The following is a 24,125-nucleotide window of genomic DNA, read 5'->3' on the forward strand; positions in this document are numbered from 1 at the left end:
GGGAAGGTTTGCTTGGATGACCTCTAGCACGTATGAATGCACAAAGCTGGTATGAGCTGAAAATTATTTACATAGAGTCACATCCAAACAGAATGCAACAATTCTCAATTTTCTACGAGTTCCCATATTGGATCCACTTATAGATCAACCACTTGTTAGATATCATGCATATTTTCAAGAGCATGGGCACCTTGCTATGGGACCACATCACAGGAAAGAGAGACATTGTAGGGGCAGGAATGGATTTGAAGGAGGTAGACAAGATGGAGGCGCTTTGGCCACAGTTGAGTGGTGATGGTTGCTTGCAACTACCTCGCACTCCTTGGGTTTTGTTCACTAAAGAAAAGTGCATTGTGAAGTAAATAGTCACTCTATCTGCACTCCGACGGGTATGATGCGTTTTCTCAGGTCCGTGTTTTCTAAAGATGACCAATTATCATGGCTAAAATCCCATGATTGGCATAAGATATATCAAGTTTGTACTACAAATGGATTGTAAGTAGCATGCGTATTTTGCTATTTGGAGTGTAGTCGTTGTTCATAATGCTTCCTTGTTTGTGATAGTTTGTACTACCGATCGCAATCACAGGATGCCTTACTCCAGAGATACGCGGGGTAATTTAGAGATTGTCGAATTTAATGCAATGGATCTCACAGAGGGAGATTAAGATGTCCTCTATTGAATCCGCAAGGCGGGGAGCAATGGAGACGGTCTGTCTCTTTCAAAAATACCTACATACTAGCATGCTCACGATAGGAATCCACCTTCTTATGCATCTTGTAGATGAAGTGGAGATTGCTGGACTTGTCCATACAGCATGGATGTTCTTTTTGGAGTACTTCATGAAAGCCCTGAAAGGCTTTGTGCAACAACGTGTTCGGCCAGAAGGTAGCATGGCTGAAGGTTGGTTGGTGTTTGAGGCACTATTGAATATTTCACAATGGCTACCAACGATGGATTCAAACAACAATATGCTATGGTCACTAAAGGACGATGATAGACTAACCGAAGATGTCGTGATTGAAAATGGGGTAGAAAAATGGAGAAGTAACTGAATAGCTTTTATATGTTGCACCATGCCTCTATGGAGATGTGGCTTGCTAGATATCAATAAGCTAGGAAAGATCAAGAGGAAGCATGATATGAATTTCGACGTAGTATGCACCATCGAACTGATTCGATATCCCAAGCACATGGAGCAGATGCTACAGTTTATGTCAACGCGATGGTTGCATGGAGCTTTGATCGCAACATCTTGCGAAGGGGTGGAGATCTCAACCGAGTGGGAATTCTCGAGGGGATGTAGTCCAAAGATGATGATGTGTTTAGGGGTTGTCGTATCTATATTTGATATTCGACAACTAATTGAGTGTTTCAATGTACAATACAAAATATATAGTGTGGCGTGGTCATGCGGACGACATTTCCACGTGGAGCATATTAACAAAATGCGATGCACAACAGATTGTGGTATCATGGCAAGGTTCAAGCAAGAGAACTGATGACGAGCAACAGATCAAAACATGGTTATAGATGAGATGGAGTATTTTGGAAACTTGCAAAGCATTGTCATGGTGGATTACTATAGCTTCTCCATGATCTTATTCGATGTGCAGTGGTTCAAAGTGGTACTTGAAGGAGCTTGAGCAACAGTTCGAGGAGATCCATCTAGATTTCTTGAAATAGATTCCAGAAAAAAATGGACGGATTTGCGTGACACGTTTGTGTTACTGGCCCATTGCGAACATGTGCATGAACTCATGTGTTTTTTAATTTTATTTGTATGTGATTGTGAACATCCAATTTTTTATACAAACCCCTAACAAGCTCGATGGTGGTACCTTAGCTCCCCGAAGTGCGAGAGTATATGATCAAAGTGATGTTCCGAGCATAGATGAAGAATATAGTATGGAAATAGAGAGGTCGATATTACAAGGGGTAGAGGCCACCGAAAGCTTGGAGCATGTAGAGGAGCCAACATCGAGTAACAATGATAGAAATACAAGAGTCGAATAGTTCTTTGAGAATGAGATGGACTCATCCTTTTGTGGTGACATGTCTATCAACCGTCTAGTGTATGAGGATTTGTGTTAGGAGATTAACATGGAACCATAGGTACTTCATACTTGGAGCATCCACCTACTCAATTTGTTGATGAATTGCTTACAAGGGTACATAAGATATGCATTTTAAGTAAGATCATTTTTAAAAGATTTATATTATCGTGTTTTGCGTGATTTATATTGATTATGCTAACATCAATTTTTGTTTGTGCAGGTGACGTTTGTGGATATTTAGATCATCATGATAATTCGAGGGATGAGGACGAGGAGCTACAAAAGATTTTCACACCTATGTCTCCAGATCAGATGGTGAGATTCAAAGATATGAAGGACTAGGAGCTGTCTCGAACACCATTACACCACTCTATTAGATCTACTTTGACATGCTTTGATGCTTCAATTTCCAATTGACAAGGTCGATGCTCCAAACTTGGGCCAAACGAAGGGAGTGGTTTAGAGGGATGTTGCATAGATCTGGATGCACTGAGCCTATAGTTGGCTTGGGATATAGGTGCCACTCCTCGCTCTCATAGCACTTCGAGAGAGCGTGGCTTAGGTGGTTGCTATGGAGATACCAACACAGTGTCTCTGTCTCGTCGTTTAGCTGGAGTTGCGTCATCTCCGATATTTGTCACACCTGTGGGGACATCTACTCTAGTCACTTTGGCTTTTTCTCAATTGTCCGCAGGTGGCACCCCTATGGGTGCTACTCCAAGAGATACTACCCCAGTAGGTACACCAAATGTACAAGGGTCTCTTGGATATGCCCACGAGTATGGTCGTAGGTGGGAGAGAACCCATCTTAGGTATACCCCAGAGGGGTATGCATACATTGTAGATGATAGATCAAGAGCCATCATCATGAATGATGAGGGGAGGAGGATGATGGCTCGTATGAGAGAGTTGTACTAATAAGTTTTTCAGCACAATGTCTAAGATCATTGGAAGAATATACTAGAGGGGAGCAAGGACTATATACTACCATCCTTGCATGAGGATTTTCCGGTACCAACCGGAGTAGATAGATTTTCTAAGGGTAGGATGATGGAGTGCATGTGTGTATACATGTCACACAGACGATCAGACGCATGCAAGGCACTCAAGAGTGGGGCTTCAAAGCCCGAGTGGCTAGACGTGCACGACTGGCACTGACTCATGGAGGAGGCTATAGATTCTATAGGATGTTGGAGACAGTAGCGCAAGGCAACTAGGGCATAACTACAACCCGGAGTGGTCCATCATCTTGGGAGTGGCAGCCACATGATATATTTGGAGGACTTTGGAGTGGTCCATTATCTTGGGAGTGGCAGCTACATGATATATTTAGAGGACTTTGTAAGTTTTTATTTTGTTCTACTTTCTTTTTTTTTACAATATCCTTTGTACTGACAATCGTGTTTTTAACAGTTGTATTTTGTTTTCTTTGCAGCACTCCATTACAAACCGCAATCCCACCGGCCTTGGGACTCGACATGAAGAGAGGCACGATCTTACTACATTGATCGACCGATTGTATAGACACGGTAACCCTGTAAGTCACTCATCTTTATTGTTTGTAGTTACTAAGTTTAATTAAAATGCATTATTGTATGGTGGATTGATGTGTAGTTGCTTCTTTTTTAGCAGAGTCCATTCGATGCTCCTTTGTGGCGGGACGAGGTTTCAGATGGCGAGGATCTATAGCTCACCCTTGGATCCCTCGAGTTGACATACTTGTCTTTTTTTGTCACGTGATCTGGGTAGACATTTTCTATGTAGTAGTACTATCTTGCTATGATTGTACTGATCACTTTCATTATGCGATCATGTATTTATTTCATGTATCAGTGTTATGATTTAAGTACACTTTGCCTTTATTTACACAAGCATTGTACACATTATTGAAACTATTTTGTATGGCCTAAATAAAGCACATAGTGCTATTTGCCACAAATTTTTTTCCCCTATTATTGTCACTATTAGTGTCGCAAAATGCATCGCAAAGTGTCGTTATCAACGTCACTATTTGATTTGTGACGTTGATATCGACGCAAATAGCGACGCTGATAACAACGCTAATACGGATTGTTTTGTGGCATCGCCAATAAATGTTACAACTATATATATCATCTCTCACTTAACTTGGGTCTCACCTATATATACTAACTCTACATCAATATAAATCATTCTTTGGGAGCATGTCTTGTGTATGTCTCTTGTATTCTCTCTCTCTCTCTCAACATGGTATCAGAGCTATGGATGCGTAACAACAAGGAAGATAAGTTGTTTCATTGTTTATAATTGATTGAATTCTTTACACAAGTGATGATTTAATACATGAAATTGTTCAAATTAGAAGTATTAGTTAATTTTGTCTTTAAAAACTGCTTGTCAATCAGAGTTCTGGATCAAAAGTTATGACAGTTCAGGATTCAAAACAACAATTCTGCTCGAATCTACGATTCTTTATTTAAAACTATAATTCGAATTATAGTTCATTAATCCCCAATTACAATTAATTAATCGCTCGTCTTCATTAATGATGTTGATTACAACAAGCAAACATCTTGCTATTTTTAGCGATGTTTTATTATCGTTCACGTTCTTTGCTCGACCGAAATAGCACTTTTCTTATATGCGTCATCTCGTCTTGCACGTTATGTCTCTCTATTTCAGGCTTTCTTTTTAGTCACTTAATACTTTTCGTCGTTCTTACGTGCATCTCCCTATTTTGACTGTCGTGCATCTCAACTATGCTCATCTTGATCATGGTTTGCAGATTCTGCGATCTCATCTTATTTGTTTTCTCTCCACATACATGCATGGCCAATTGCGTAATTGTTAACGGATATCCGTCTGGCCAACGTTCAGTTCCCTTCTTCCAAGGACAAGGCTTTCCTGGGTGGAAAGCAAATATGATGCTAATTCTTGAAGGTGACGAATTATTTGATATTATTTTGGGCGACCTGTCTTGCCGAGTTCAACCTATGGATGTGATGAATAACAATTTTGTGATTACTGATGGCCCGTTATTTGAACAATGGAAAATTCATCATATTGATTGGATTTGTCGTGACAAAGCGGCTCGTCATTATATATTGTCCGCACTTCCTGACTCACTTATGTTGGATGTCTTTCATCTGGAAACCTCTCATGCTGTTTGGGAGTATCTTATCTCAATGTTTGAGAAGAAATCGGTCACTAAAAGTTTATACCTCCAAACTTGTTTAAAGATTCTTCAATATAAGGTTGGTACTTCTATGCATTCTCATATCGAGGCTTTTAAAGACATTATCAATCAGCTTGGTGCTGCCGGCGTTCCTATTGCTAAAAATCAGATTGTTACTCAACTTCTTCATACCATCAAAGATCCTTTATATGGCAATATCATCATTATTTTGTCTAACAAGGATGATATCCACTTTGACAAAGCATGTATATCTCTTATTGAATATTCTCAATGTCATGAGCATCATTTGAAAAAATATGATGTTGTTTTGGTCACTCACGAAAAAAGGGATTTTGATGCTACTTTTACTGCTCGCAAGCGTCCCGCTTCACGTTTTCAGCAGGGTGGATGCCCTAATCAAGGTAGTAAATCTTCTCATCTTGCTTATCCTAACAAACATTGTTCTTATCACAGAAAGGCCATGTGGCTTCTGATTGTTGGGCACGTCAATATGCTGAGGAGCATGGAGTTACTATAAAGCAACCTTGCTCGTTCAAAAGTTTTCCTCCTTGTGATTATTGTGCACATACAGATCATCCATCTCGTCGTTGTTATAAACGCAGATATGATGAAGAACATTCTTGAGCTTATATTGTTCAACAAACTACAACTGATGATGATCATACTCATCAGGAGCTCAATTTCGTCCATCATGATATCTCTCCAGAAAAGGTACTTCATGTTCATGATGGTTCTCTATTCATTGTTGATTTAAGTGCCACTGGAAACATGACATACCAATCGCAGTGGCTTCACAATTATCATTCTCTTCTTGTCAAGAAGTTTATTTACCTTGCGGATGATACGACTTTTCAAGTCAAAGGAGTGGGTGATTTATATCTGGGGACTGTTTCATCCACTAGAATATTAAGAGGAGTTCTTCATGTTCCCAATTTGCAAAGAAATCTTCTTTCTCTTGCTCATGTAGTTGATCTTAGTTTGTTTGTTGGCTTTGATCATAATCAATGTCATATAGAGAAAGAGAGACATACTATAGCAGTGGCTCCTCGACATGGTAATCTATTTGAGCTATCATTGAACGATACAGTTGCAAATGTTGTTGCTTCCCCTGGAGATGCATATTGCAAATTATGGCATCAACGATTTGCACATTCCGATTTTGCCAAAATTCTTGATCTTCATCGTCATGGTCTTGTGCAAGGTATGGATCTTAAATATCATCTACGTATGGGAATATGTGAGTACTGTGCACTTGGAAAACACCATCGTTTGCCTTTCCATACTTCTAATTCATCACATTCTTGTGCTCTCCTGGATTTTGTTCATACCAATATTTGCGGTCCTTTTCTTGCCTCAAAGTCTCAATATCGATATTTTATAACTTTCATTGATGATTTCTCATGGTATACACATGTCTATCTTCTTCGACATAAGTCTGAGGCTTTATCTATATTTAAAAAATATAAGATAAGTGTGGAGCTTCAAACAGAATTCTCTATAAAGACTCTTCACAGTGACAATGGTGGTGAATATGTATTCAATCTATTTGATGACTTCTGTAACGATCAAGGTATTCATCATGAGTTTACAATTTCTTATTCTCCTCAGCAAAATGGTGTTGCTGAGTGCAAAAATTGCACTATTCTTAATGCTATACATTGCATGCTTGTACACTCTGGTTTGTCCCGAAAGTTCTGGACTGAAGCACTTCTAACAGCCGTTTTTATTCAAAATCATCTTCCAACAATTGCACCTGCTGGTAAAATTTCTATAATAATCTGGACAAGGAAGACATCTTCAATCTCTCACTTTCGCACATTTGGCTGCATTGCTTAGATTCATGTTCCCAAGGACACTCGATCCCAAGGACACTGGACATAAGTTGGATCCTCCAGGTTTGAAGGTTATTTTTATTCGTTATTCAGATCATTCCAAAGGTTACAAATTTTATGATCCTTCTACTCAAAAGGTTATCATTAGTTGTGATGCTATATTTGATGAGAAGACTATGGGTGGCACATGGTCGTCTGATGTTTTAGATGATACACAGTCTTTGCTTAGTGCATTTCCTTACTTACTTTGTGAGTCTACTAATTTTGATGATCATAAACCTCCTTCACCTCCAAAGAAGATTGATGAAAATTTGGAGATCTACGTCGATCTTCCTATTGAGATAGAGCATGGATTCTATTCTATTGAATATGATGTCTTTGATGATGCTATGTCTATCCAAGAGGATCCAATATCATATATGGAAGCTATCAATTCGTCTCAAAGGGATCAATGGCAAGAAGCTATACAAGATGAGTACGATTCTTTAATCTCCAAAGGTACATGGATTCTTACTGAACTCCCCCCAAATCGTGTTCCTATCAAATGTAAATGGGTTTATAAAACCAAGACCAAAGCTGATGGCTCATTTGATAAGTTCAAAGCACAACTTATTGCAAAAGGTTACTCGCAGATTGCAGGAGTAGATTATCAAGAAACATTTTCTCCCGTTGTGTGCTCCACAACTGTTCGTATGATTTTGGCTTTTGCAACACTATTTGATCTAGAAATTTACCAAATGGATGTTAAAACGGCTTTTCTCAATGGAGATCTTGAAGAAGAAATCTATATGGAGCAACCTGAAGGTTTTATGATTGCAGGAAAGGAGCATCTTGTATGCCAGCTTCATCATGCATTATATGGATTGAAGCAAGATATACTCAATTGCAGCATGATGATGTCCATATTTGTGTATAGAAAATAGAAATGACAATCGCATGTGTTTTTGTGTTTTTGGTGTCATTAGATGTTTTCCGCACATTTTTCCCCTCCTTTCCATAAACTTTGAGAAATGCTGAGAGTGTGTACATGCTTCATCATATATCAATCAAACAATTGATGGTGTTTTTTACACTGTAGAGGTGAAGATTGGCAGATTTTTAGTTGCAATATATGTAAATAATTGTCCCATCATTACTAGTTTGACAATTCTGATACGTTTCTCTCTCTGGTGAATTTCAAAGGTTGCAAGTCAGGAGACATTTGGTACACTTGGAACCATAGTACAAAGTAGGACAGGGACTCCTCAGGGGGTTTCTGACAAATCGACATGTTGTGGTTGATTTGGACTACCCCAACCAGAAGATGTTCCGTCCACAGCCTCCAAATGTTGGACATGGTGTTTATTTGAGTGTAGTGGAAAGGGCAACGTCTTTTATTACAGATGAGCGGTGGTATGGCATTTTTACAAGTGTGAACCCAGGTTTCCCTCTTTGCTACTTGTTTTTGAGCTATCTCTTGTTAAGACATTTTGTATTGTCCATTTTATAAACTTCTCTATGAGTTGAAAGAAGAATTCTAGTTTCCGTTTCTTGATATGACAATATTGATACTTGATGATGTTTGCTCATGCAGCAGAGACATTTGTGCAAGCTGATGGTGCTTTCATTCCATTCGAGGAGTTTTGATGTCTCCAAAGTCACAACTACTATCAAAGGGGTAGGTGAGATGGGAGATGTTATAACTATTGACTTGCAAGCAAACATCAACAGCATCGTGGGGAGGAGGGTAATAAAAGTTAGCAGAAGCTCAGGGCTAATAGAAGAAAGCATCATGGCATATGCCTTTGAGTACAATGACGAGAAGGGCAATTGCTTTTTCACTAATTTCCTGATTGTGGGCGAGAACCAGCAGGCATTTGACATGCAGGGAGACAGTGGCAGCCTGGTACTGATGCAGGGAGACAGTGACAGTGACAGTGACAATGAGACAGTGAAACAGTGACAGTGGCATTTGACATGCAGGGAGACATGAATATGTACTTGGAATGGGCAGAGATTAATGATGCATTTGCTTACCTTTCCAATTCAACATCTTAACTTTGCAAGAATGTAGTGTAGCCCCTGAAGCGGTTTTACTCTGTGCCTTAGCAGTATTTTGTTAACTAGCTTGTGGGGTATAATTACTGGTGCAGATGGTATAACTAACTTGTTAACTAATGAAGATGCAGATGATTCTGACCAACCACCACCAGATCCCTATCGCAACCGGTCTTTTGGCCTTCGAGCACAAGTCCAGGCCTGCCAGCAATGGCTACACCTTCCTCGATAACAATGACACCCACAATCACAACATCGTCAATGGATCATCAGATTGTGACGAGGAGGATAGATTGGATGAGGAATCAGATGCAGCAGCTATTAGGAAATGCGTTGAAATTCAACAAGCCATATCCATAGGAGCCACATCATTTTTACTGACAGAGTACAAGCATTTGGTTTATTTCATGGCCATATTTGTTGCTGTAATTTTCTTGTTCCTAGGATCTGTGAAGGGGTTCAGTACTAAGCCCCAGCCTTGCAGATACGATCCAAAGCAGGAATGTGCCCCAGCTCTCTTTACAGCAATTTTCACTACACTTGCATTTATATTGGGAGCTTTGACGGAGCTTTGATGTCCATAGTGTCGAGATTTTTGGGCATGATGATCACAACATATGCGAATGCTCGCACAACTTTGGAAGCCAGAAAAGGGATAGGCAAAGTATTCAAAATCGCCTTCCAATCAGGTTCGGTGATGGGTTTCTTACTTGCTGCTAATGGCCTCATAGTTTTATACATCACTATAAAACTGTTCCAGCTTTATTACAAGGATGATTGGGAGGGCCTTTTTGAGGCCATCACTGGCTATGGGCTTGGATGCTTATCTGTGGCTCTATTTGAAAGGGTTGGAGGTGGAATCTATACCAAAACTGTGGATGTTGGAGCAGATCTTATTGGAAAAGTAGAAAGGAATATCCCAAAGGACGATCCGCGAAATCCAGCGATCATTGCTGACAATGTGGGTGATACTGTGGGAGATATTGCTGGAATGGGTTCAGATTTGTTTGGCTCCTTTGCTGAAGCTTCTTGCGTAGCTCTTGTTGTGGCTTCCATGTCATCATTTGGCACAAATCATGACTTCACTGCTATGTGCTTCCCTCTACTCATTAGCTCTATGGGCATTGTGGTGTGCCTCATCACAACCTTATTTGCAACTGATGTGTTCGAGATCTCAAATCTAAGGGATATTGAATCTACACTAAAGAGACAGTTGTGCTGATATCCACCATCTTAATGACATTCGGTGCAGCTTTCGTTTGTTGGTTGGCACTACCATCCACGTTTTACAAATATGATCCTAACGGTGGTGCAAAGATGGTTCAAAACTGGAAACTATTTTTTTGCGTTGGAGTAGGGATTTGGGCAGGGTTGGTAGTTGGCTACGTTACAAAGTATTTCACTAGTAATACATACAAACCAGTCCAGGATGTTGCTAATTCTTGCAGGACAGGAGCTGCTACCAATGTCATATTTGGTTTGGCACTTGGCTACAAGTCTATAATTGTTCCAATATTTGCTATTGCTGTTGCCATCTATGTCAGCCATACCCTAGCAGCCATGTACGGGATCATAGTTGTAGCTCTTGGAATACTTTGTACCATTGCCACCTGTCTAGCCATAGATGCATATGGTCCCATAAGTAATAATGCTGGTATCACAACCAGTCTCTGGATGACCATGATACTTCTTACGCATCTCTCCACAAGAAGCACAGCCACAGTATAGACTATGAGGTCACGAAGGCTTTCAAGATAGACAGATTCCTCAACCATAGGACTTCCTCAAAGTCTAGCTTGTGCAATCAACAGCCCCTAGTTGACAGCACTTTGGGGGACCGCTTTCTCAGATTGGTCTCCGTGATCCGCACTTTGGGGGAGCGCTTTCTCAGATTAGAAGAGATGAAATTGCAGATGCAGAGAGAGTCTGAGCGATTTCGTGATGATCTGGAGGCCAGGCGTACAAAGATGCTCCCAGAGTCCCAGAAGCAGATTGCTGAGATGTTTGCTTGGGCTCTGAGCAACAGTAAGAAAACTTATGAGCTCTTGCTGATGATTGTCGGTAGTTTGTTCATCATTTGATTATTCTAAATGTTTCTTTTTTCCAACTGATTTTTGGCTCTTCATGCTACGTTTCATATCATTTCATCTATATTACAGCTAATGCATTGAAATTATTCCATGCTTTGTTTATAAGAAATGTTTCGAGCTGATGGGATGATATTTCATTTCATTCTTATTCTAGCTGTTGAAATGTTCTAGCTGATGTTTCATTATTATTCGAGCTGTTAAGTTGTTCTAGATGATGTTTCATTGTTTCCAGTTGTTGTTTGTCTATTTTTAGTTAATTCATCTATTCAAGCTTATGTTTATTCTACTTGATGTTTTATCTATTCTAGCTAAGGAGCTGATGTTGCAGCTAATGTATGCTCACTTGATGCACTTCTGGGGTTTCACTTCTGGTGTCCCGTGTCTCTCTTCTCTTCTCTCTTCCTTTGTTCCTCATCTCCCTCGCGCACTATTCTCAACAGGAAGTCTATAAGATGCTTAAAACCAGAAGGAGAAGTTGGTGAGCCCATAAAAGTATGAACAATGAATTCCTTGTTTTCACCTGCTCAATTTACTATCAGATGGTGTAAAGAACAGGGAAAAAAAGATATGCGTGTTTTGATGTTTTGGTGTTTTACAAATGTGTGTTTTGATGTTTTACAATGGTCCCTTATGTTTCTAAAATTTGGTTTATTATGTGTACATAAAGGTAACAAAATCACAAATGATGGTACAAGAGATAATGAAACAATGAAAGCTAAGGAGGTCATTGGCCCTAATGTCTCTTCAAATCACGATAGAGGTATATGTCTTTATTTCTACTAAACTTTCAAAATTAAAATTTGTACATATTTTACATCTTGCTTTATTAGGTGATTCATTTTGAGATTAACTCGCTTTAATTAGTCTCTTTGTCTAATTTAAAATGTTCATAGTTATTCCTATTTTTAAACTTTAAGTAATTATGTGCATATATATAAATATAGATTAAAGAACATTAAAAGGTGGGAGAAGAGGTGATGTAAGAAAGGGAGATCAGGAGGTTACTTGCAATAATGTTTCTTCAAGTCAAGATGCAGGTACCAAATTTAAGGATAAAAAACTTGTACATATTTGGTGACCCAAATTGATACAAAATATCTAATTACTTTCTTTTGTGTTATTGAAATTTTTCATAACCTTGTATTATCGTGAGCTTTGGTTAACTCTATGTATATATAGGTAAACAAGTTACTAAAGATGACACAAGAGACAATGCAAGAAAGGAAGACATTGAGATTGCTTGCCTTAACACTTCTTCAAGCCAAGAATCAGGTATTACCAACTTTCTTATGTTGATAATGAGTCATTTTTTGAAATGGTTATACTAACTAATGATATTTGATCACTTGAGTATCAATAGGAGTGATACACATACCATCATATGATGATATCTATCGGCCACCCATGTTGAAATTTAGAGAAGAGGGTAGACAAACATTTATTACTTTGCAACATATTGGAGATTTAAGTGATAAATCAATCAAGACACACATGCTGCTTAATTCGTTTTTAGTTCTATGTTCCTTTAAAATTATTTTCATTTTTCTTTTGGTTGCTAGAAGTAGATGTTGATATCTTAATTTTTTTAATCTATTTTGATCATTAGATGTATGTTATTGATCCTTACTTAGAAATGATGACATTCTCTATATAATTTTCTAGTTAAAATTTTATTGTGCAATTTCTCGTTTGATATTAGCATGTCTAAGAGAAAGGGCAAAGTAGATAAAGTGATAAGGAAAAAAGAGAATTTCCACGGAATTCCCTAGTTGAAAGTACATATAAGTAGGGAATGTAAAAAATAGGAAAACTGAGAGATTTTCTAGTGAGAGTACCTAGGGAATCACTTCTAGAAAAATTTTCCTATATATGAAATATTTCCTATATAGGAATTATTCCCTACATAGAAAATTTTGTATTTTCCTATGTAGGAATAGGAAAGGTCTTATGTGATTCCCTACTTATTCTCACTAGGAAATGTCCCATTTTCCCTAGTTTTTACTTTCCCCACTTATATGTATTTTCAACTAGGGAATTCCATGGGGAATTCTCTTTTTTTCCTATATGGGGATCGATTGAAAGTTCATTGTGAATTAGGCAGGGGATGGGACCGACGATCGACAACAAGAAGAAGCGTGTGGACGTATTCTCTAATCGTGATAAACGTGTCTCTCTACAATACACAATGATCGAATAGTCATAGTCAGCATCTTGTTGTTGTCATGCAATGTCTTTTTGCATCTATTGGCGGAAATGAGGCTATCGGATATCATTCCGTTCACCTTTAGTTGAAACAGGTAGCCGTATATCATGCCCTTAACATTAGTCCTTAACGCTAGTCTTGTAGGGAGAAATTCATTTTTCAGGGCATTTGTAGGTTCTGCAAAATCCTCTTGGTACACTAATCTAATCATCCGTAAGTAGTTGAAAAAAAATAGTGGTTATGTAAATCACTTTCACTTATTGAGACAAATTTTCTTATTTCTTCTAGATTTTCGATATTATCATTAAACATGATTCAAAAAAAGTTTTTGTAGAACCATTTTGATATAAAAATTTCTTCTTGTTGAAAAATTTAACAATGAATATTTTGATACAAATACATTTGTCAATATGATGTATGAAGGTTCTCAAAAGTAATGAGTTTTTTCTTGCTAGAGGGCCATTTCTTTTGACTATTTTCCCCACTTTTGATTGCAACTTTCTTTGTCTTCAACCGCTCTTAAATAGTTCATAGATCACGTACCTTCAACACTTTAAACATGTGGACACATGTACGTGATTCATGCAATGTTACGTGTCTTCTTAGCATCAAACACTGCTTTTCAACTTATGGAATGTGCCAGAATTCATTCTTATTTTATGCACTCCAAATAGATCATAGGAAGCTTGGTCACCATCTTTATCACATTCATCTACTTTTTCATCGCTATCGTTGCAGTCTTCTAACTCTTTCATCCCCCATCAAAACCTCATCAACAATATGTGTAATAATAACATCCTTCCTCATCTAAGCTTTTCAAGGTTAAGGACCCATATCTTAAACACTATTTACTTTAGCTTCCATAGTGCTTTCTCATGATCGTGGTGCTCCAAAGGTCACGGCCTTCCAAACAGCTTTACATATAGAACAATACGTATGTCTCATAAATTTCCATTGTTAGCCAACAAGTCAACTCAGCTTTCTCTCTTACCGCTTCAACACAGTCACAAGTGAGGACTAATGCATGGAAATAAAAACAAAACAAAACGATGAGTCTTCTCCTACTCTACTAAACACCATGACATCCTGCACGAACACCAACTCCCTCATTATCATGGATGCCTTCTCCCATTTGTCAATGCTACAAACAATTTTCAGAGGCTCTATCGGATGATTAGAGTTGAGCTTGGATATGTTGCACCTTAGGACGCTTTCGCTTAAAGCTATGCTAGAACAGCTACAATGTGGTGGAATCTCCTACAATCACCATGATATCCTCGTTCTCCAAGCACATCCTCCCCCAATACTATTCCTCCTCCTTACTTTGACCATGGTGGCGTGAAATCTTATTTAGCCCTGAACAGTTAAACACACTACGCGTTTCAAAACAAACCTATTTTCACATATCTTTAATGACAGTAGAAAAGCACACATGGGAGTCTCTGGAATCGCACCATCATCCATAGCTCTGCATGATAGGCTCATTCACCCCCTTGAATATGCTTTTTCTCCCCTTCTTTCCCTTTAAGAGTAGCATTAATAAGTCTTTGGGATACAATGTGCTCATCTTCCTCCGTCGCATCAAAACATGTCTCATTGTAGCCTTCAAGATTTGAATCTAAAACATTAAACTCGATTGAGACACCAGTCTTCAAAGTGGATTATTCATGATTATATGGTGCCCACATTCAAAGTCTTGTTTCAAGGTTCACCATAACTTGTATACAAGATGAGCATTGTTCATTATCAAGCAGCTACAAAAATCACCCTTGTACTACTTCTGTTCATAGCTATAAGATCCTTAATGATTTCCTTGATAATTTGGCATACTAATGCTTAGTTTTAAAAGCTTCTTCAAGTCATAAACTTGTAGATGAAACCTATCATGTTCTAAAGCTTCAACAAGAGGTATTGTTATAACTTTCTGATCAGTACTAATAGACCAATTGAGCATTCCGTTTGCAGTTCAAACTCGGTAGCTTGTCAACACTTTATGTGCTTCTTGTAGGCTAGGACACTTGTTATTCATGTGGTTTGCAAATTAAAATCCATGCAATGCAATCAATTAAACCATGCTTCCACACAAAAATTTATAAATGCACTGAAGAAAATGTGCCTAGCCTAACTACATGTGCTCGTGCATCATGCAAAAAAGTAAACAAAAAGACACAGAATGAAAAATAAATTCTTAATGACCCTGATTAATGTGTTCAAATTCTTGGCAAAAAACTCCTGCCTCAGGTTTGCACAATGGTGGATGTGCATCATCATGACATCCACTCCTTGCAAACCTACACATCCTTTGGATAGGCCACAACAACCTATCCTCATCTACATTATCTCTTGACTCAAGTCCATCATAAATCTCGTAGCCAACAAGTCAACTCAGCTTTCTCTCTTACCGCTCCAACACAATCACAAGTAAGGACACTACAAGGGTACACACATATAGCAACGCTAAGTAGCGATGTTTTTTTTTCGACATCGCTATTTACGTTGCTATTTGCGTCGGTATTAGTGTTGCTATCTGCGTCACTAAAAATATCGGTATTAGCATCGCTATCTACGTCGCTATTAGCGTCGCTATTTAGCGACGTAAATAGCGACGACTTACTCTGGTAACATTTTGCGGAAACTCGAATGCTTCTTTCAAACGCGCGCGCGAACTGCAGAAGCAAGGTGAAGGCAGAGAGAAAGAGAAAGGGAGGTGAGCAAGAGAGGGAAGTGAGCAAGGAAGCAAGGCGCGAGCCCCACGCGAGGAGAGGAGCGTCGCCTGCACGAAGAGGTTGTGGAAGAAGAAGAGAGCACAACAGTATGCCTTGTTTTGGTTTCTTTACAATCTTTGTTTTGCTTTGCAATGTAGGTTAGAAAGTGTTGGTTTCTCTTCGATCTTTGTGTTGCTTTGTGTTGCTTTGCAATGTAGGTTAGGAAATGTTGAAAGAGAGAGAAATGGAAGCGAGTGTTTTCAATTTTTTTCTTGTGTTGGTTTTTATTCTTTGCAATGTAGGTTAGAAAGTGTTGGTTTTTCTTCAATCTTTGTGTTGCTTTAATTTGCAATGTAGGCTAGGAAGTGTTGAAAGAGAGAAATGGAAGAGAGTGTTTTTATATTTTTTCTTGTGTTGGTTCTCTTCAATCTTTGCAATGTATATAGGGTCAGAAGTATTGAAAGAAAGAGAAATGGAAAGGAGTGTGAAGGGGGATGCTTATTTTGCTTGATTATAATTTTAGAGAGAGAGTGAGAGAGATAGAGATGTAGAGAAAGAGCAATGAAATGCTTGTTTTGTTTGGATTGTATCTTTTGCAAGATCTTTCTAAACTACATATTCATCCACAATGATATTTCTAGATGTAGAAATACTTCTTTTTCTATGATCATAAAAGTAAAATGCTTTGGTGATGTTACTATTACTCATGAGAATACATTTGAGAGATTTAGAGTCTAATTTCTTTCTATGAGCATAAGTAATGCTTCCAAACACTTTCAAACAACTCATTACTAGCGTTTAACCAATAAAGGCTTCAAAAGGAGTTGTGCCTTTCAAGGCATAGTGGAAGATCTATTAACTGTTATAAAAATGTATGTGTGTGAGCATAGTTTAGAGCCGACCTCAAAGATAGATAAGTTTAGAGCCGAACTCAAAGAGATAGGTACGAAAATTTAAAAAAAAAGACCTGAAATATATATAGTGGACTGGTCCCAATATACAATATAGAATCGTTATTAAATTACCATTCCATTACATCGCAGTGAAGATGTCTAGCACTCACGACCAACATGATGGGGATCGTGAGGCTTGGCTCAATCAATGTGTCCCCTGTCCATGCACGCAATGCGAATTGGCCATTCATCGGAAACATCGTTTGTCCATAGAGCATGTGCAACGGTATGGAGAGTTTCGAGTTGAGATAATCGACCAAGCAGTCTTGAATTACGAGATTGTGGTAAGTTCTCTCTCGTTACTATATGACATGTAATTTATTTAAGTATAATAGTTTGGTGTTATCTTAGAAATTAGCTCCTTAACGTCCTTTACATGGTCAAGGCCATGTTAATACAGGATCATTGCAGTCTGCAGATATCTTGTGTCCAGTAAGATGGGTTTGTCCGCGCTCTATACAAATGTCGTCTGAGATAACTAATTGTCCCATAGAAGGTGATAACTCTCAACCCCCTTCTATGGGTGAGAATGCTGGAGACATAGACAATCCTCCTGCTTTTTTGAAGCCCAAATTAGAGGACATGATCGAATCATTGCTTCCAACGGACTCGAAATCCCAATATCCATTAATTGCAGAGGCTGCCATTCCATTGTATGATGGGAGTTGGGTATCTCGTTTGAAGACACTTCTTGCATTGTTGAGTATACAAACAAAGTATGGATGGAGCGATGCAAGTGTGACAGAGCTATTCAGGTATATTATGATGTGTATGATTCTTTATTGAAAGCCATTAAAATGTGCTATGTAGTACTCTAATAAGGTGCTTCATTGCAATTTGTAGAATGTTGAAATCTTACATTTTTCCTACCCAAAACACGATGCCTGAGTCTTGTGATGATGTAAGACAAGTGCTGTGAAAGCTAGGCATGGATTATAATTGCATTCATGCTTGCCCCAATGATTGTGTTCTCTTCCGAGGAGAGTTTGAATTGTTGGCCACATGTCCCAAGTGCGGTGCGGACAGGTATCGAAATGACTTGCAAGGACAGACTGTTCCGCAAAAGGTTTTGAGGCACTTTCCGCCGCTAATACCGCGTGTTCGTCACATTTTTCGGACCAAGAGTTTTGCAAAGTTGACTACATGAAATGCGGAAAATCAATCCATTGATGGTGTACAACGTACACTAGCTGACTCAGAAGCATGGCATCACATTGACGTTCCTTGACTTTGCAAAGGAGGCGAGGAATCTACGATTCGGTCTTGCCATGGATGGGGTAAATCCTTTTGGTTTACATTCCACCTCCTATAGTGTATGGCCCGTGGTCCTTGTTAACTACAATATACCGCCATGGCTTTCCACCAAGAAAGGACACCTTTTGCTCAGCTTGCTTGTGCCTGGACGATACAAAGTCAAGAATATGGATGTCTACCTCTCTCCACTGATTGATGAGCTAAAGGAGTTGTGGGAGGGAATTGTAGTGGAGAACATGAGCAAACATATTGGTAGGCAATCCACAACTATAAGGTCAATTCTTATGTGGACCATGCATGACTTTCCAGGTTATGGAGAATGCTCTGGTAAAGCGTGTTTTCTTATTTTGCTAGTTTTCTTTGAGCAATGTTGGTGTTATGCAGGGCTAGTCATGCCAGGTTACCATGCATGTCCTTTGTGTGAACCAAGGTTGGATTCTCGTATGTCATAATCTATGAAGAAGATGGTATTTGAGGGACATCGAGCTTTTTTGCCAGAGGGTCATGTCATGAGAGAAGGATTTCTTAGTCGCCCTCCTGCGAGAATGAACACACTGAGCTGGTTTGATCACAGGATGGTGGACCAAGACTCACTTCCTAGTGGAATGCGACGCTTCTCAATTTTCTATGAGCTGACTTATTGGAAAATTTTGAAAATTAACCACCTTTTAGATCCCATGAACATTTTTAAGAGTGTGGGTAGCTTGCTATGGGACCACCTCACTGGGCAGCGAGACACACTAGGAGCGAGGATGGATTTGAAAGCAGTGGGAAAGATGGAACCATATTGGCCTGTAAGTGGCGTCGACGGTCGAGTGCAATTGCCGCGCTCTCGTGCTGCTGCGCGTCCGAGCCGTAAACACCTCCATTTTTGTTGCGCATCTGTGTTATCTATTCACGTGTGTTTCATTGTGTTTGCTTGCTGCATTATCTTTCTGTCCTTTTCAGTACCCGCATCCAATGTACATACTCCACTTGTGTGTTTGTGTTTGTGTGTGTGTCAGAAAAATATGAAAAACTGATGCCAAAGAATATTATCAAGCTATTAATTTCAATGATGAACTCCAAGAAAAGTGCAGGATACCGTGGAATCAAAGGAAGCTTTGTAGAAGCTGACATTTAAGCTATAAAGACAAAGGTGTAAATTGAGGAATATCATGAGCAATGGGAAAAGCTCAAGGAGTGCTCGACGGGTTTCCTTGTCGAGATGTAGTCTCTTGAAATGCACTTATTGCTAGGTATGCACAGCATGGACCAGGTGAAGAAGTGCTAAAGTTCTTTGATAAGATGCAATTTGAGGGTCACTCTCTCAATGCAGTCTCATAATTTTATATGTGCCTTGAAAGCATGTGCTGACATAGGAGCACTTGCCAAGGGCCAACAAGTTCATGATGAAATTGTCAAACTAGGTTGGTTGTAAAGTCATATTCTGCTTGGGACTGCTGTGGTGGATATGTATGCCAAGTGTGGTGCATTTGGTAAAGCATAGGGAGTGTTGGATGAGCTTCCTGTCCGGAATGCAATAACTTGGAATGCCCTTATCGCAGGTTATGCTTTACATGGGCAGATTGGAAATGTGTTGGACTGTTTTGGAGAAGATGCAAGATGAGGGTGTGTCCTCAGACCCAAGTTCTTTTGTCCGCATGCTGAATGCGTGCAGTCACTCATGCCTACTATTTGAGGGGAAAGGGAATGTAAAAACAACACTTGTCGAGGGAGAAAAAGGATGCGCTAATATGGGAGTGGAGGAGCTTTTTCTCTCTCTCTCTCTCTGGGAAAAAAATTATGTTGGTGATCAGAAAATTCCCTCCAACAAGTAACAACGAATACGAGCAGGGCCATCAAGCTTTAAAGATGGGAGGAGGATAGTCAAAAACCAGGATGGAGGAGAGGCTGATTGGATGTGGAGATAGGCAGCAGACAGTGGTCTCAAAGAAGACGAAGCACATGTGGGGATGGGCGGCATGCAACTCATGGATGACCTTGGGTATCAGCTTTTGAAAGATGTCGACATGCGGCTTCTACGACTGGTTTGCATATTGGGTGATGAAGCCGAGAAGAACAAGATCGCTCTCGACATCGGCGCATGAACACCAAGACCTCAAGATTGGATCAAAGTGAGGCAATTGGTCAACACATTATCATTAATAATGGACTCTTCAAGGGGCATGCTTGCTGGAACAGTTGATAGATTTAAAAAGTAGAGCACCGAATTGCGATACTCGGGTTGATCTATCTTCTCTTCATCCTTGGAAATACTGGTCGCGATCCTGCAACGTCTGAGGCGCCCATCGTTAGGCCCTCCATGAATTCCCGCAGGGATTATCGCAATGGGTGATCTGCTCTGTTTGATGGGCTAGAAGAAGGTGTTAATAGAGCTTCATCATCGTATGCATCTCTTGAAATTTCTGAGCAAGAAAATGACAAAGACATAGATGGATTGCAAGACAGAGTCAGCATATTGAAGATATTAACAACTGATATACAGGAAGAAGTTGAGTCCCAAAATAAAGTGCTGGATTGGATGGGAAACCAAATGGACTCTTCATCTTTCAGAACAAGATGAAGATGATTTCTTGGGAAGAAAAAAATAAAAGGCAAAAGAATTATTGGTGTCTTCTGCAACACGCATGTTCCAACAAAGCAGGATGGAGACTGATCAAGCTATCTACAACTAAGTCCTGAATCAGGATGAATTACTTGGTGCAATTGAACATCTTACCCTGAAAAGCAAGTTCTTACGCTTTATTGTAAAGCAGTGGACAAATTGTAATGCTTTGTCATTTATTTTGATTCTATACCCATAAGTTGTCACCACTAGTCTATGAAAAGAGCTTTATCAAAACATTGCAGCAGTGCAGAGCCGAGAGATGCTTAGCCTATGCAAAGCAAGTGTATACACAAGTCTGCAGAAGTGGCTTCGAAGCTAACAAGACTTTCAGTGTTTTTTTTGTTCCTACACAAGGTGGATGTTCAGAATGAGCACTCATGGACCTCTTAGTGATCTTTGGCATCAAAAGTTGAGTTTTTCTTGTTAGCCTCTTTCCTTGCTGCATCTTGAACCCCGTGTTCAGCAGCTCTTGTATGAACTCCACGACAATGCACTCCTTGGGTTTTGTCTAGCAATGAAGTGCGACGAGTAAAGGAAAACATCAAGTCCTTTCACACGCCGACTGGCCTAATGCGTTCTCTCAAGACATCATTCACAAAGGATGACCAACTGACAGGACTCAAATCCCATGATTGGCATAAGATGTATCAGGTATGTACGTTATGAGGCTGCGTATGGCATGATTCTGCATATTAGATTTCAGAATCTCCGTTTGTTTATACACAATATTAATTACATGGTTATCACAGTTCATATTGCCGATCGCAATCGCGGGGTCTCTGACATCGGAGGTACGGATAGCCATTTAAAAATTGTCCAAGTTGGTTCAGTTTGTCTCCCAAAAAAATATTCACACATCATCGATTGAATCCGCGAAATGCATGGCAGTAGAGACTACTTGTCTTTTGGAGAAGTATCTTCCCACTAGCATGCTCACGATACAAACCCATCTTCTAGTGCATATTGTAGATGAATTGCAGGTTGCAGGTCGAGTCCATAGTCGATGGATGTTTTTCCTTGAACGGTTCATGAAGACCTTAAAGGGATTCGTGCGACAACGGGCTCTTCTTGAGGATAGCATGGCTAAAGGTTGGGTAGTGTCGGAGGCCTCGGTATACATTTCTGAGTGGTTGTCCCACTGTGGACCGGGACAAAGGCTTGATATGGTCACTTAAGGAGGATGATCTTCTAAATGGAGATGTCCTAGTGGGAAACGGAATAGAGAAGAAGATGGACGCATCCATGGAGTCCAAGGAGAATCGATTTTGTATGGTGCATAGCGCTATGATGGAGAAGGAGCTGCAACGGTATGAGGATGCTCGAGCTGAGCGAGAGTCTACAAGATCTGACTTTAGATGCGGAGTACGTAGAAACGGCCCATTCGATATCCGAAGGGCTTAGAGGAGATGCCTCTACTCATGTCCACTAGATGGCTACATGAGGCCCTAACCAAAGCATCTCAAGATGGAGAAACAGTTACTGAAGAAGAGTGGGACTTCTCACGTGGATGCAATCCCAAGGTATGGATGTAATCCCAAGAAATTACAATCTATACTACAAATCGCAACTAATATACTTGTTCTTCTCCCAGTATAAGGTCCATAGTGCAGCATGGTCACGTGGACTACATTTCAGAGTAGAGCACATCGATAAGTTACGCTCGACAATGGACTGTGAAGTGATGGCAATGTTTGAGCAGGAAAGCCGACGACATGCCATAGATCCAAACCGTGTAGTTGCAGAGATGGAGTATTTCGGATGTTTACAGAGTATGCACAGCTTTCACGTTCCACCTCAACACGATTCGCAGACTGTGGATTGTCCATCGGGCTTTGGCCTCCACTAGACGTAGTCGCATGTCTCACTTTGCTTCAGAGTCACATAGTCGAGGGGGAGGTAGCTCCTGTTGTGGGGATACAGATGCAATCTCTCCCACTCACACTGCCACCAGGGAGTCGACACCGTCTTTCACTGGTGGTGGCGGGCAGACGTCTACTACTCCCACTCCTTCACGCACCCCACCGATCACTCCTAGGGCCGACAAGAAGTATACGAAACCCACTCCTCCAGATATGTATTTTTGCATCCTTTTTCGCAGTAGCACTTATCAATTCAAGTTGTGTTTGACACAATTGTATTAATGTCATGAAAGTACTCGTTTGCAAAATCTTGCAGGTTACTCGTATCTCATAGATAAGGCCACTTGCCATTTATACATGAATGATGAGGGAAAAGCTGTCATCTCTAGGATGCATGAGTTGTGCCAACAAGTATTTCGGGACAACATTACAGACAAGTGGAAGCAGATCCCAGATGCCAGTAAGGAGTACATAATGGATACATTGTATCGAGAGTTCCCTCAACCCTCTAGCAATGATAGATTTTCAAGAGGGTGGATGACGATGCGTATGCGTGACTATCAATCGCATAGGTAGTCTGATGCATACGAAGCAGTCAAGTAGGGCAAATCGAAGCCAGAGTGGCTGGATACAGAGGACTGAAGTAATCTATAGGATGAGGTGACATCCACTCCAGAAAAGTGGAAGCAGCAGAAGAATGCAGAAAAGGCACACTTGGACGCAGGATTGGTGCATCACCTTGGTAGCAGCAACTACGCAACATTCCTGGCAGATTTCGTAAGTATTAATAGGGTAGAGTACTCTAATTTAATGACATCCATGTTGATGTAGGTATTTCAAATATGAATCTCAAGTACGTTGTTTTTCAATGTTTGTGTGCCACAACAAGGTTTTTTGAATTGCGACCCAACTGCACTAGAGGTGACATACGGGGAGAAGCATGGCTTGAGTGCCCTGATCGAGAAGCTCTATACTCGCGAAGGACTGGTAAGTAGTAATAAATATCATTCCTAATTTGAAAAATCTGTGATTATATGTCAGTTTGTATTTGGTACTCATAATTATATATGTATTTGATGTTGTAGGCTCCCTTCGATATGCCACTACAGTGAGAGGAGTTGTCTGATGCGGATGAGTTGTAGAGAGCAGATTCGGCTACATAGGATTAGTCCCCATCTTGTATTATGTAAGGCCTTATGGCCTCTATCCTCCATATGTAATAGCTAAGTGTATATGATTCGGACTTCTATGTTGTAGCATGACTCCATATACACATCTCCATGTTATTCACCACATATTGATATACAGGTGTATACATATTTGCTTTGTTGTAGTAGCACTTCTCAAT

General features: G+C 39.8%; 1 long non-coding RNA gene and 1 pseudogene across 1 annotated transcript; both read left to right on the forward strand.

The window, feature by feature from the left end:
* Positions 1-8,731: 8,731 nt before the first annotated feature.
* On the forward strand, positions 8,732-11,183 carry LOC148009198 (pyrophosphate-energized vacuolar membrane proton pump 1 pseudogene; annotated as a pseudogene).
* A 997-nt stretch (positions 11,184-12,180) lies between these two features.
* Positions 12,181-12,659, forward strand: LOC148009199 (uncharacterized). The gene is made up of 3 exons (XR_015689863.1): positions 12,181-12,229; positions 12,372-12,464; positions 12,553-12,659. It is a non-coding gene; the product is annotated as an uncharacterized LOC148009199 (long non-coding RNA).
* Positions 12,660-24,125: the final 11,466 nt, after the last annotated feature.

The sequence above is a fragment of the Lygodium microphyllum genome, unplaced genomic scaffold, assembly GCF_053477565.2.
Source record: "Lygodium microphyllum isolate KBCC unplaced genomic scaffold, Lygodium_microphyllum_v1.1.10 scaffold_33, whole genome shotgun sequence".
In the NCBI taxonomy this organism is placed as follows: domain Eukaryota; kingdom Viridiplantae; phylum Streptophyta; class Polypodiopsida; order Schizaeales; family Lygodiaceae; genus Lygodium; species Lygodium microphyllum.